This window comes from Procambarus clarkii, chromosome 31 (assembly GCF_040958095.1).
Source record: "Procambarus clarkii isolate CNS0578487 chromosome 31, FALCON_Pclarkii_2.0, whole genome shotgun sequence".
In the NCBI taxonomy this organism is placed as follows: Eukaryota; Metazoa; Arthropoda; class Malacostraca; order Decapoda; family Cambaridae; genus Procambarus; species Procambarus clarkii.
Window position 1 is genome coordinate 24,083,931 of NC_091180.1, and position 14,351 is coordinate 24,098,281.

The 14,351-nt window shown below is 44.7% G+C and overlaps 1 non-coding gene across 1 annotated transcript; it reads left to right on the plus strand.

Moving 5' to 3' along the window:
* The first annotated feature begins 12,242 nt into the window (after positions 1–12,242).
* TRNAN-GUU (transfer RNA asparagine (anticodon GUU)) lies at positions 12,243–12,316 on the plus strand. The gene has a single exon. It is a non-coding gene; the product is annotated as a tRNA-Asn (tRNA).
* Positions 12,317–14,351: the final 2,035 nt, after the last annotated feature.

The following is a 14,351-nucleotide window of genomic DNA, read 5'->3' on the forward strand; positions in this document are numbered from 1 at the left end:
CTTTGCTTTGCAGTGCATAGTCACATCTTCCATTACGACCCTGAACTAGACCATTCAGCACCAACATTATAGTGAGTAAATATATCATATATCTTCATTACTTTCGGAATGCTAGGAAGCTTTAGGTAGCTTTGAGTAATTAGACTCGATTTTGGGTAATTAAGACTTGATTTGGGGTAATTAGACTTTGGGTATGAAGCTTGAGCCCCATTATTGCAGGATGTTAGTCATGCAGGATCGTGCAACCAGTAGTAGCCTGCAAACCTGCAATGGCAAACAATGGTGCATTATGAGGATATCCTCATGAACACGAGAGGGAATAAAGTAATTGCAAAATGCCAGGTACCTCCTACCTGTAAGTCTGGAGGGTCTAATGACTGGTGATCTTAGGTGTAGATGGGCAACAAATTTTGTTTCAATTGATGAAAATTGGTGGGAGCTGTTTGGCAGGGGTAGGTGTCTGGTGGTGTAAAGTGCTTTGTGGTGGGCTGTGTTTGGTGGTGTTAAGTGCTTTGTGGTGGGGTTCAGTTTGGTGGTGTAAAGTGCTTTGTGGTGGGGGTTCTGTTTGGTGGTGTAAAGTGCTTTGTGGTGGGGTTCTGTTTGGTGGTGTAAAGTGCTTTGTGGTGGGCTGTGTTTGGTGGTGTAAAGTGCTTTGTGGTGGGGTTCTGTTTGGTGGTGTAAAGTGCTTTGTGGTGGGCTGTGTTTGGTGGTGTTAAGTGCTTTGTGGTGGGGTTCAGTTTGGTGGTGTAAAGTGCTTTGTGGTGGGGTTCTGTTTGGTGGTGTAAAGTGCTTTGTGGTGGGGTTCTGTTTGGTGGTGTTAAGTGCTTTGTGGTGGGGTTCTGTTTGGTGGTGTTAAGTGCTTTGTGGTGGGGTTCTGTTTGGTGGTGTTAAGTGCTTTGTGGTGGGGTTCTGTTTGGTGATGTAAAGTGCTTTGTGGTGGGGTTCTGTTTGGTGGTGTTAAGTGCTTTGTGGTGGGTTGTGTTTGGTGGTGTTAAGTGCTTTGTGGTGGGGTTCTGTTTGGTGGTGTTAAGTGCTTTGTGGTGGGTTGTGTTTGGTGGTGTTAAGTGCTTTGTGGTGGGGTTCTGTTTGGTGATGTAAAGTGCTTTGTGGTGGGGTTCTGTTTGGTGGTGTTAAGTGCTTTGTGGTGGGGTTGTGTTTGGTGGTGTTAAGTGCTTTGTGGTGGGGTTCTGTTTGGTGATGTAAAGTGCTTTGTGGTGGGGTTCTGTTTGGTGGTGTTAAGTGCTTTGTGGTGGGTTGTGTTTGGTGGTGTTAAGTGCTTTGTGGTGGGGTTCTGTTTGGTGATGTAAAGTGCTTTGTGGTGGGGTTCTGTTTGGTGGTGTTAAGTGCTTTGTGGTGGGGTTCTGTTTGGTGGTGTTAAGTGCTTTGTGGTGGGTTGTGTTTGGTGGTGTTAAGTGCTTTGTGGTGGGGTTCTGTTTGGTGATGTAAAGTGCTTTGTGGTGGGGTTCTGTTTGGTGGTGTTAAGTGCTTTGTGGTGGGGTTCTGTTTGGTGGTGTTAAGTGCTTTGTGGTGGGCTGTGTTTGGTGGTGTTAAGTGCTTTGTGGTGGGGTTGTGTTTGGTGGTGTTAAGTGCTTTGTGGTGGGGTTCTGTTTGGTGGTGTTAAGTGCTTTGTGATTGGTTGTGTTTGGTGTCGTTAGTTGCTTGCTGGTCTCAGGTACTTGGGGGTGGTACTAGCTAGTCTCAATGTTGCTAAAAAAAATTATTTCCACGGGTGCACATCAACAGTATTGAGTGAAATGGTGAATGTAGAGGAGCCGGATGTATGGTACATCCAGATGTTCTGGGTGCACGTCCTAGCAAGAGGGCCGGCTGTATGTGGACATCCAGAACACCTTTCTCCGTCACGACTTCAAAACACCGACGCCACAGGTAATATACAACCGGGTCCAAAGGCGGCAAAGGGAGGCGGCTCGACGCTGGGGAAATCGTGTGGTCGAAGTGCCGGATATACCTCCAGTATATCCTCCAGGTATAACCTCCCTTCCAGGGACCCGCCGCCGTCATCAACCCAACAACCTTCTACCTGTTCTTTTTTATCTTAATCCAGGTAAAGTGTGGGGTAGAAGACAGGTGAGGTGATCCATAGGTGCCCTCTAGTGCTTCAAGTCTCTGGTGAGCCCTCTGTTTACAGCCCCTCTCTCTCTCCCTCTCTCTCCCTCTCTCTCTCTCCCTCCCTCTCTCTCCCTCTCTCTCTCTCTCTCTCTCTCTCTCTCTCTTTCTCTCTCTCTCTCTCTCTCTCTCTCTCTCTCTCTCTCTCTCTCTCTCTCTCTCTCTCTCTCTCTCTCTCTCTCTCTCTCTCTCTCTCGGAGATATCAGCGATAAAACGAGCATCAAGTTTGTAGACATGTGGTCTGCAAGGATTTAAGTCCGGCTCCTGTATTCCGGCAGCCAATTACCAATCGTTGAGTGGTTAGCCTGTTAGCCTTCTCCTTGCTAAAGCGTTTCACTCGGCGCGCTGTCGTACATCGAACATATACATTATATTATACAGACAACATATATATCTTTTATATAAATACAAATGGAACTACAGAAGGCTTACAGGGCCCCATATACAACGCAGCTGATATATATATATATATATATATATATATATATATATATATATATATATATATATATATATATATATATATATATATATATATATATATATATATATATATATATAAGACCTTTGAATATCTCTTTTGTTATGTCCTTTCATCCATTTATAGCCTTCTGTAGTGTCACTTTTCACTCTTCGTCTTCTTCGTCTTTCTAGATAAAGTAAGTTAAGCTTTTCTTATAACTCTTAATAAGGAGAGTTTCTAATTTATGTCTTTCTCGTCCCATCTCTGAAAGGCTTGCATGTGAATTTGTATTAATTGTATAGTCTCTCTGTATACCACACAAGGTGGTACAAGGACCATGACTGGAATGCATAATTAGAGGAAGCAGAGATGAATAATAGTATTTAATGTTTGTTCTTTGGAAGTGATTTTTAACGCCTATATAGCGAATGTAAACATGAGCAGCGTCCTCACTGTCCTGTATGGCAGTGAATATGAGCAGCATCCTCACTGTCCTGTGTGGCAGTGAATATGAGCAGCATCCTCACTGTCCTGTGTGGCAGTGAATATGAGCAGCATCCTCACTGTCCTGTGTGGCAGTGAATATGAGCAGCAACCTCACTGTCCTGTGTGGCAGTGAATATGAGCAGCATCCTCACTGTCCTGTGTGGCAGTGAATATGAGCAGCAACCTCACTGTCCTGTGTGGCAGTGAATATGAGCAGCATCCTCACTGTCCTGTGTGGCAGTGAATATGAGCAGCATCCTCACTGTCCTGTGTGGCAGTGAATATGAGCAGCAACCTCACTGTCCTGTGTGGCAGTGAATATGAGCAGCAACCTCACTGTCCTGTGTGGCAGTGAATATGAGCAGCATCCTCACTGTCCTGTGTGGCAGTGAATATGAGCAGCAACCTCACTGTCCTGTGTGGCAGTGAATATGAGCAGCATCCTCACTGTCCTGTGTGGCAGTGAATATGAGCAGCAACCTCACTGTCCTGTGTGGCAGTGAATATGAGCAGCAACCTCACTGTCCTGTGTGGCAGTGAATATGAGCAGCAACCTCACTGTCCTGTGTGGCAGTGAATATGAGCAGCAACCTCACTGCAATACGATCAAACTTAATATCTAATCAAAGTAAATCAATATGATCAATAAAGATATATTAAAAACACTCAGAACTACATCTCATTCCTTCCTTTCTTCAAATACCCAGCTGGACTCTTGAGAACGAGAACACAGTTATTGTTCCAGAAAATATTATTGCAGATAATGACCAGATAGTGAGTCTGCAACATTGTTTAATGGTGTACCTGGTTCGCCTACTGTCCAAGTATGGACTCCTGGTAATTGTTGGCTGTGCTTGCCCCAAGATCGTTCCAAATGCTTGGCGGTTCATCGGGCGATTGCTGCGTTGAGATTCAGAATACAATAGAGTCAAAACATGCAATACAACAACGGTTGCGTTGTGTTTTTGTTGTATATATATATATATATATATATATATATATATATATATATATATATATATATATATATATATATGTGTGTACTCACCTAAGTGTGTGTGTGTGTGTGTGTGTGTGTGTGTGTGTGTGTGTGTGTGTGTGTGTGTTTAGCTACAAGAAATTGCTTCTTTGGGCTCCTTGTCACACCATCTGGGTCAGCCACTGGCTATGGAGATAAAACCTGGTCGATAATGGTCCTGGACCTTCGTTAATCGCAACGTAACAAACTCGTTTGTTAAATCCAACGAAACTGCCGCTTTGACTATTTATATATTATGGTGTATGCTGTGTTATTTGTTTTGTATGCTAAGGAGAAGCTTGTATTTTAGTTGAAAACTGGTGTCATGAGAGAGAGAGAGAGAGAGAGAGAGAGAGAGAGAGAGAGAGAGAGAGAGAGAGAGAGAGAGAGAGAGAGAGAGAGAGAGAGAGAGAGAGAGAGAGAGAGAGAGAGAGAGAGAGAGAGGGAGAGAAGGGGGGGGGTCTGAGGTCTGTAAGTGACCTGTCTAATTAGCGCTAGGCTGGCGCCTCAGATCACCAAATTCCACAAACTGGACCATTATCGCTCCCCTGGCCACTCCTACGTGCTACTACTACGCACGCACACACATACACACGCACGCACACACACACACACACACACTGAAGATAGGTGTAGGGAGCAGAAGACCAGATACAAGGCATCATTAGGGAGATGAAATACTTCGAGAGAGAGAGAGAGAGAGAGAGAGAGAGAGAGAGAGAGAGAGAGAGAGAGAGAGAGAGAGAGAGAGAGAGAGAGAGAGAGAGAGAGAGAGAGAGAGACCTGGGGGTTGATATCACGCCAGACCTGTCCCCTGAAGCTCATATCAAGAGGATAACAGCAGCAGCATATGACAGGTTGGCTAACATAAGAACGGCATTCAGAAACTTGTGTAAGGAATCTCTCAGAACTTTGTATACCACATATGTCAGACCAATCCTGGAGTATGCGGCTCCAACATGGAGTCCATATCTAGTCAAGCATAAGACTAAACTGGAAAAGGCTCAAAGGTTTGCCACTAGACTAGTACCCGAACTGAGGGGTATGAGCTACGAGGAGAGACTACGGTTATTAAACCTCACGTCACTGGGAGACAGAAGAGTTAGAGGGGGATATGATTACTACATATAAGATTCTCAGAGGAATTGATAGGGTAAATAAAGTCAGACTATTTAACACGAGTGGCACACGCACAAGGGGACACAGCTGGAAACTGAGTGCCCAAATGAGCCACAGAGACATTAGAAAGAACTTTTTCAGTGTCAGAGTAGCTAACAAATGGAATGCATTAGGCAGTGATGTGGTGGAGACTGACTCCATACACATTTTGAAATGTAGATATGATAGAGCCCAGTAGGCTCAGGACCCTACGTACCTTGAGGCTACCTTGAGGTGCTTCCGGGGCTTAGTGTCCCCGCGGCCCGGTCGTCGACCAGGCCTCCTGGTTGCTGGACTGATCAACCAGGCTGTTAGACGCGGCTGCTCGCAGCCTGACGTATGAGTCACAGCCTGGTTGATCAGGTAACCTATACACCAGTTGATCAGGTACCTATACACCAGTTGATTGACAGTTGAGAGGCGGCATCAAAGAGCCAAAGCTCAACCCCCTGCAAGCACAACTAGGTGAGTACAGTTGGTATTAGAGAAAACAGTAAGTCTCTTCTTCTGACTCATTTTCATTTACATATTCCAAGTGGCACTCACATAAGTGTCCCCTCGCCAGGTTCCTCCTCCTCTCACGACAAGGATCTGAGGGGTAGATGACCTGTGGTATGAGACCAGATTAAGAGTGTACCATTAAAGGGTCGCCGCTGTAACTAGACACCCAGGCCTTTAGTCCCTCCGCTATGCAGCGGACAGATAATATTGGGAGGGAGGTGGGTGGGGGGAGGGGGGGCAGAGGAAGGAGGGGGGGGGAGGAAGGAGAGGAGGGGAGAAAAGAGAGGGGGGGAGGAAGGAGTAGAAGGAAGGAGAAAGAGAGAGAGAGAGAGAGAGAGAGAGAGAGAGAGAGAGAGAGAGAGAGAGAGAGAGAGAGAGAGAGAGAGAGAGAGAGAGAGAGAGAGAGAGAGAGAGAGAGAGAGAGAGAGAGAATTATCAATAGAAAGCCCCCCATTAAGCCATTACGACTACATAGCAAGAAAGCCCATTAACGAGAGAGAGGACGAGGGTTGGCAGTAATACCAACCTTACGAACTGAGTGCCGTCCAACACTTTACACATCACTGTAAGGAATCTTTCAACATGTCATCACAGATGTAAACAGCTGCTTTACATCTGTGACCACTAATGGCGTTCCCACACTTCTACATCACATGGTCCACCGGTCCTCTACTACAACAGAGGTCATGTCTAATATCTTCCAGATATTCCTTCTTTTCTAATCCCCTCTAGGCCATAATGGGGTCTTTTGGGTAAAAATCAAGAAAAGCTCAAAACTGTCTTCTAAACTCCAGCATCTCCTCGCCACACTCTCGAAATTGCACAACTAATTCCAGCATGTTTCTAGCCGCCCCTATACACACAAGATCCTCTAATCATCAAACGTTGTCCAAAACTCTGCTCCGTCAAACCCACAAAAGCATGGTAATATGTTTATTTGTGATGTGTGTCTATGTATGTATTAACACGATGTACTGAACGGGGTGAGAATAGCTTGAGCTACCTCATCCCTTTGTGTGTGTTTTACCTCAATAAACTTATTTCAATTTCAATTTCACAAAAGCAATTCCATTCCCGTCGACCTGTTTCCCAGCTGACCTTCATAAACAAACCCTTAACCAGAGGGCGTGTGACCCTATCCGGCTATCAGTTAAGGTTGTTTACCTTCCCGCTCCTGGGCGCCCCTGGCGACGCCTCATAGAAGCAGGAGACCTGGAAGGGTTCCCTACTGTTTTGATATCATTTAGATAGGCTGCTTTATTGCTGCTATAGAAGAGCGGGTAACATAGTGAGTAAAGTGAGTTGTGTGTGTATTCATCTAGTTGTATTCACCTAATTGTGCTTGCAGGGGTTGAGCTTTGGCTCTTTGGTCCCGCCTCTCAACTGTCAATCAACTGGTGTACAGATTCCTGAGCCTACTGGGCTCTATCATATCTACATTTGAAGTTGTGTATGGGGTCAGCCTCCACCACATCACTGCCTAATGCATTCCACCTGTTAACTACTCTGACACTGGAAAAGTTCTTTCTAACGTCCCTGCGGCTACCAACCCCTCCCACCACCTCCCCCGGAATGGGTACGAGAAGCACAATAAATGATTAAGACCAACTGCCACCGTACCCAAATGTTATCTTGTTTTTAATAAAGAAATTGATATCGTTCTCGACTCACACATAGTCGGGGATCCCGGGGGTTCGATTCTCTGGCGGGACAGAAAGGGTTGGCCATGTTTCCTTTTACCTAATGCAACTGTTCACCTAAAACTAAATACATACGTGGCAGTTGGGTACCTGATGTGGGGTTGCATATATATATATATATATATATATATATATATATATATATATATATATATATATATATATATATATATATATATATATATATATATATATATGTCATAAACCATATATGTAGGTTTTGTCCAGATGACACATAGTGCACCCCCCCTACCCTCACCCCCACAACCCTCTACCCAGTACAGTCCGGATGAAAGATACCGCCCTCCCCCCCCCCCTTCTCCTCCCTTCCCCCAAGCTAAACAGCTTCGTGGCCAACAGCCTGCTGTTAACGAGCAGTAAAAACTGCACCTCGCCTCATCGCTCGGCCTAACCACAGCTCTAAGCTGCCCACAACCAGGTTTCAGAACGCAAATAACCGCTATGTGGGGAGGAGGTGGAGGGGGGGGGAGGAGGAATGGGATAGGGGTGGGATGGGGTGGGATGGGAGATGTGACACGCCGCAGACGACCGGCTTCTGTCATCTGTGCGGCACTGTGGGGGGAGCGGGGGGGATAGAAGTGACCGCAAACCATCCAATTTGGCTGCGTCCAGTTGGTGGGTTGACTGTTCTATCCTGTGGATGTCCTGGTGGACGAGGCTCGTGATGTCGTCATCCTCTGTGTACAGGGGACGAGGGAAAGGGATGGAAGGAAGGGAGGAAGGAAGGAAGGAAGGGAAGGCGGGCATGGAAGGGGAAGTAGAAGGTAAAGGAAAGGAGTGAGAGAGAAAGTGAAGGATAAGGACAGGGAGATAAAAGGGGTAGTGAGGAGAGGGTTCCGGAAGAGAGAGGCGGAAAACAAGGCAAAGAAAGAGTAGGGGAGAGAGAGGTTGTGAAGGAAGGGGGATGGAGGGGGGGAAGAGAAGGATAGTAAAGGGAGAAGGTTAAGGAAATGGAGATTGCAAATGAAGGGGCAGCAGGGATAGAAAGAAAAAACAATGGAAAGGAAAGGAAATTCCCTTCCCATCCTCAGTGTGAATGGAGTGAGATGTGAAGAATGAGGAGAGGAGATGGAAAGGGAAACGAGGAGCAGGCAAAGGGACAGAATGGAAATAAAGAGTGAAGAAAAAGGTGGGAAAAATGAAAGAATGACCAAAGGGGTGTGAGGATAGTGTGAAAAAAGTCACTCTTTTTCACACTCTCTTATACCTCTATACTAATTGTCAAGTTCCAGGAGCAAGTGAGGAATCTTTAAGGTGATAGTGATACTTGGTCACCATCCTTGAGAGCCTCAGATGTGACGGGTTCGATCACCATCAAGGAAAAAGTGATCAATATAAGACCTTCCTCCCCATCTCAGATGACAGATTAATTATAGCGTCTTCAACGAGAAAAAGCAACGAGGAGCAATGAACGTTGGTACATCAATCAACCAGGAGATGAAAAGGCGGAGCTTAGAAGCTATTGTTCGACCCGGCAAACACAACGAGGCGAATACAATACGGTTAGCACACACACACACATACACACACACACACACACACACACACACACACACACACACACACACACACACACACACACACACACACACACACGTACACACACACCCTTGTTTACCTAGCAGTAAATAGGTGCCTGGGAGTTAGACAGTTGTTACGGGTTGCTTCCTGTGTGTGTGTGTGTGTGTGTGTGTGTGTGTGTGTGTGTGTGTGTGTGTGTGTGTGTGTGTGTGTGTGTGTGTGTGTGTGTGTGTGTGTGTGTGTGTGTGTGTGTGTGAACAAAAAAAGTTGATTGATTGACAGTTGAGAGGCGGGCAGAAAGAGCCAGAGCTAAACCCCCGCAACCACAACTAGGTGAATACATATAGGTGAATTACTAGGTGAGTACAGAGAGAGAGAGAGAGGGAAAGAGAGAGAGAGAGAGAGAGAGAGAGAGAGAGAGAGAGAGAGAGAGAGAGAGAGAGAGAGAGAGCGAGATTTTTTTAAATTTTTAAATTTTGCCCCGAGGGACGAGTTTATTGGGCAGCACCACCCATCCTGTGAGTGGACACACCGCCATAGCAGCATGTACAACACTCCCCAATAAGAAGAAAACCCGCTGGGTTGTTCATCCTGTCACTTGTACCCAGACGCAGCTGGAACTTGCTTAACTGTCTCAAGTGAACAGCTCCTCAAACAAGAAGATTAACATCTATCAACCCTTAAAATCTTACGTTATCTTGCGGGTGCAAAACGGAGGAATCTTTTAAGAACAGTATCAGAGACAGAGAGAGACAGAGACAGACAGAGAGAGGCAGGAAGACAGACAGATTGAGAGAAGCATGCACAAAATCACCCTCTCCTTCATCCTCCCCTCAAGGAACATAAACACGGTAAAAGAGACTCGATAATCGCCCTAACGTCGCCCTCTCACAAGGCTGACAATAAGCTCCCCACCACCACCAGCCATGATCAAGGGACTAAGTGTGTGGTGAGTGTGAAGTGTAACCTTCTACGACCTCATAATGGAGACACGAGTTACGAGGTCGTCCTCGTGGGCGTTCGCTGGTAAGATACTTAGCTAATACTTGAGATAACAACGCACTCAGCGAGTGATTGACGCGGCAATGCACTCTGTAAGTGCTTTGCATGCTATCACATTCGGAAAGTGCATATATGTCGCCCTCGGGGAAAATATACTCAGGAAGTTCGATAACACTTTTAGTGAGTGTATGGCACATGTGGGAATGGTTTCTCGTACTTTTGACTAGCCGTCAAAAAGTTCCAGGTTCGATTCTCACCATGGGAAACTACGTAAGCTTGTGATATATTTTAAAAAGCAAGTCTCCGGAGTATTTAGCCACATCCCCCACTAACTTGTCATTGTAATATACTACAAGCTACGAGAGTGTGACATTCTCTTCCCTCTCTCGGTCTGTAATGGTAACTTCCTGTCTCATTTGAGAGAAGAGAGAGAGAGAGAGAGAGAGAGAGAGAGAGAGAGAGAGAGAGAGAGAGAGAGAGAGAGAGAGAGAGAGAGAGAGAGAGAGAGAGAGAGAGAGAGAGAGAGAGAGAGTGAGAGAGAGAGAGAGAGAGAGAGAGAGAGAGAGAGAGAGAGAGAGAGAGAGAGAGAGAGAGAGAGAGAGAGAGAGAGAGAGAGAGAGAGAGAGAGAGAGAGAGAGAGAGAGAGAGATACAAGTAGCAGTTCGTACCTTAACACACACACACACATTGCACCACTTACATAGCGTGTTGCTTCATTAAACACTCGCTGTACATCAACCAGCCACTGACACTTGGCCAATGGGGAGGGAGGGGTGAGAGGGGGTGAGGTATAAGGTGGGGGGGGGCATTCGTCATCTTGGAACCTCTCTGGCCCCTCTCCATCTTGGGATACAACTCCAAATCGAGGCTAAAGAGCAATACACACAAGAACATGCTATTGGAACCCACGTGAATAGCTCTTGGTTGCAGATGAAGAGGAACACAGTGCCATGGGAGAGGACAAGGTGATTCCCTCTCTGTGGGAGGGTGCTGAGCGTTGCCCTGGTGGGAGAGGGAGAGGGAGAGGAGTGTAGGGGGGGGGGGGGGGGGTAGGATGATGGAAGGGGTGTGGGATGGTCTGTTTAGGGTGGTGGGGGCGGCACTCTAGGGGATGGGGAGGTGTGGGTTGGTGGAGACGAACAGGAGCCAGTGCCACTCTTGCTAATGGCACTCTTCCTGCCAGTGGCACCGATGGCGCCACTCACCTCGACTGTGCCTCTGTGTGTTGCTGGGAGGGAGCAAGATGAGGGAGAGAGAGAGAGAGAGAGAGAGAGAGAGAGAGAGAGAGAGAGAGAGAGAGAGAGAGAGAGAGAGAGAGAGAGAGAGAGAGAGAGAGAGAGAGAGAGAGAGAGAGAGAGAGAGAGAGAGAGAGAGAGAGAGGTGGGGGGGGGGGGAGTATGAAAGCATGACATGGTGGTTCAGAATAACACAACTACTTAAATATCAAGATATAGGAAACACACTACATGAAATGGCAATTAAAAAACTTATTATAATTTATAACATCTCTGAAATCCTTGTACTGCATCCATGTTTCGCTTCTAAGAGATAAATATGAGTATACGCGATCACGAATAAAACTGTGTATAGTGTATAGACTATTAATAAACATCAGCTCCTCTATGACCCTGTAATATCCCATAAGTAAGCTTTGTTTAAGTATTAACAAAAGACACATTCTCTGTATAACAAATGGTTGTAAATACATAGATGTTGCAACGCTAAAAAAGTATGTTACAGGCTGTCATTATGAAGTGTATAAGACAGATATAAAATTGTTAATGTAAAAATCTCCGATGTGGTCAGATTAAGACTTTTTTCTGCCCTCTGTAAGCCTTTTTTTGCGCTACCGCTCGCAAGATTAGTATAGGGTGCACAACAAACTACCACTCACAGGATGGGTATAGGGTGTACAACAAACTACCACTCACAGGATGGGTATAGGGTGTACAACAAACTACCGCTTACAGGATGGGTATAGGGTGTACAACAAACTACCACTCACAGGATGGGTATAGGGTGTACATCAAACTACCACTCACAGGATGGGTATAGGGTGTACAACAAACTACCACTCACAGGATGGGTATAGGGTGTACAACAAACTACCGCTCACAGGATGATTACGAAATGCACAATAAACTAATTGCCTCTGGCAATAAAAATCATCAATCAAATTAATAATAACGGTGAAAAAAAATATCCATAGGAAACAAATAATTAAAAGAAAACACATAGCCTCACGCCTCCGTGGCACAATTGGTTAGCGCGTTCGGCTGTTAACCGAAAGGTTGGTGGTTCGAGCCCACCCGGGGGCGCTTGTTTTGACAGTCACTGTGGTGCAGCGATAGCATTTTGGCAGGGTTCGATCCCAGGACAGGAAGGATCAACTGGGCACCCAATTTTAACTAAATTATAAATGGACTGAATAAATCTGTGAATAAAACTTTGAATCGACTAGAGTAATTGGGAACCTGGTTCTAAATTGTTTGATAGGTGGTGCTCTAGGGATATCTAGTAAAGGGGGGGGGGGGGGTAAGACTTAAGAGATATGGGAAGGAGAAACACCAATAAGATAGCACACAAGTCATTTACACCTGTTTAAAATAATTACACATGTGAATCCACGACTGACGCAGATATATCTGTAGCAGGTGTGTGTGTACAGAGTTGAAGCAGACAGGTATATATATATAGCGTAATGATAGACAGGTGGGTGACGAATCAGGGTTGATAGAGAAACATACAGACAGACAAAAACAGATAGACAGACGGGACGGAGAGGAACGAGCGTAACAGCCTCACTATTGCCTCCTAACCACCAGGGACCAGATTCACGAAAGCACTTACGCAAGCACTTACGAACGTGTACATCTTTTCTCAATCTTTGGCGGCTTTGTTTCCAATTATTAAACAGTTAATGAGCTCCGAAGCCCCAGGAGGCTGTTTATAACAATAACAACAGTTGAGTGGGAAGTTTTCATGCTTGTAAACTGTTTAATAAATATAACCAAAGCCGTCAAAGATTGAGGAAAGATGTACACGCTCGTAAGTGCTTTCGTGAATCTGGCCCCAAGCTAGTATCATCTGAAGGAGCCTCGTATCGTCTTCTCTCAACGGACTCCTTGTTGAACGACCAGACAAATTACTCCATCTCTCCCATGAACCCCAATATATTTTCCATCCCTTTTTTTATCGAACAGTTTAATCCCTTAATGAAAGGATCGGTGTCACTTAAAATGAGATTAAATCCAAAGAGATTTTTCCCCTATAATTATATATATGCCAAAAAATTTGAGGTGTGGAATGGCCTTATCACGTAGAATTGAATCTTTTTCAAGGTTTTCAGGGTTTTCAAAATCACCATTGAGGTGATTTTTAGGCTTTTCAAGTTTTTCAGGGTTTTCAAAATCACCTTTGAGGTGATTTTTAGGCTTTTCAAGGTTTTCAGGGTTTTCAAAATCACCTTTGAGGTGATTTTTAGGCTTTTCAAGGTTTTCAGGGTTTTCAAAATCACCTTTGAGGTGATTTTTTAACATGAATTTATGATCTACTGCTTTTAACATGCTGTTTATTATCGTTTGCTTTTGTCTACTTCTTCTTCTTTGGGGGTGTGGGTACTCACCTATCGCCAAATATATTTTACCTAACAGTGACTACGCGGGAGTGAGGTCTAACTCCTAATGCCGCCTCTACTGACCTTGTTGTTCATTTGGTGATATTCAGTTTGTTATTTCATCGTTACTAACGGTCTGGTTCTTTGTGGATGGAGGTGGCTTCCATTACTTCCTCTTTAATTTCCTAATTTTCTTTTGTTTCCCCCTCAATCCATACTCTCGTATCTATTCTTCTCTCTCTCTCTCTCCCTCTTCCTCTCCACATTCTCTCCTGACTCCTCTATCAGTTCCTTACCCCAGTAATATAGGCGGTTTCACGATAGAGGAAATTCTTTCCTTGCATTATAATTCACCGTAAAATGTAGGCATTGTATTAACCCTGTAAGAGGTAGAGAGCAATTTCCTGCCTGCACAAAAAAGGACCTGCATGTCCTGCTTTGTTCTACACGATAACACAAAATAAACTGTGGCCTGTGGAATATTTTTTTTTATTAACAACATTGGTTTTGTCGCTTAAATTTGTCATAATGTTTCAAGTGAGAGAACATTTTATGCCTCTTAAATAATGTCTATATGTAAATATTTTTATCACTCGAGAAATAATTTGGGATTATTTAACTGATTTTTTTTTACTAAAGATTTGGATCTGTCAGATGTAAAAAGATATATAAAATCTTTTTTATGTATAAATATAAAATATAAAAAGAACCAAATAATTTTATTAAAGATTTGGTTC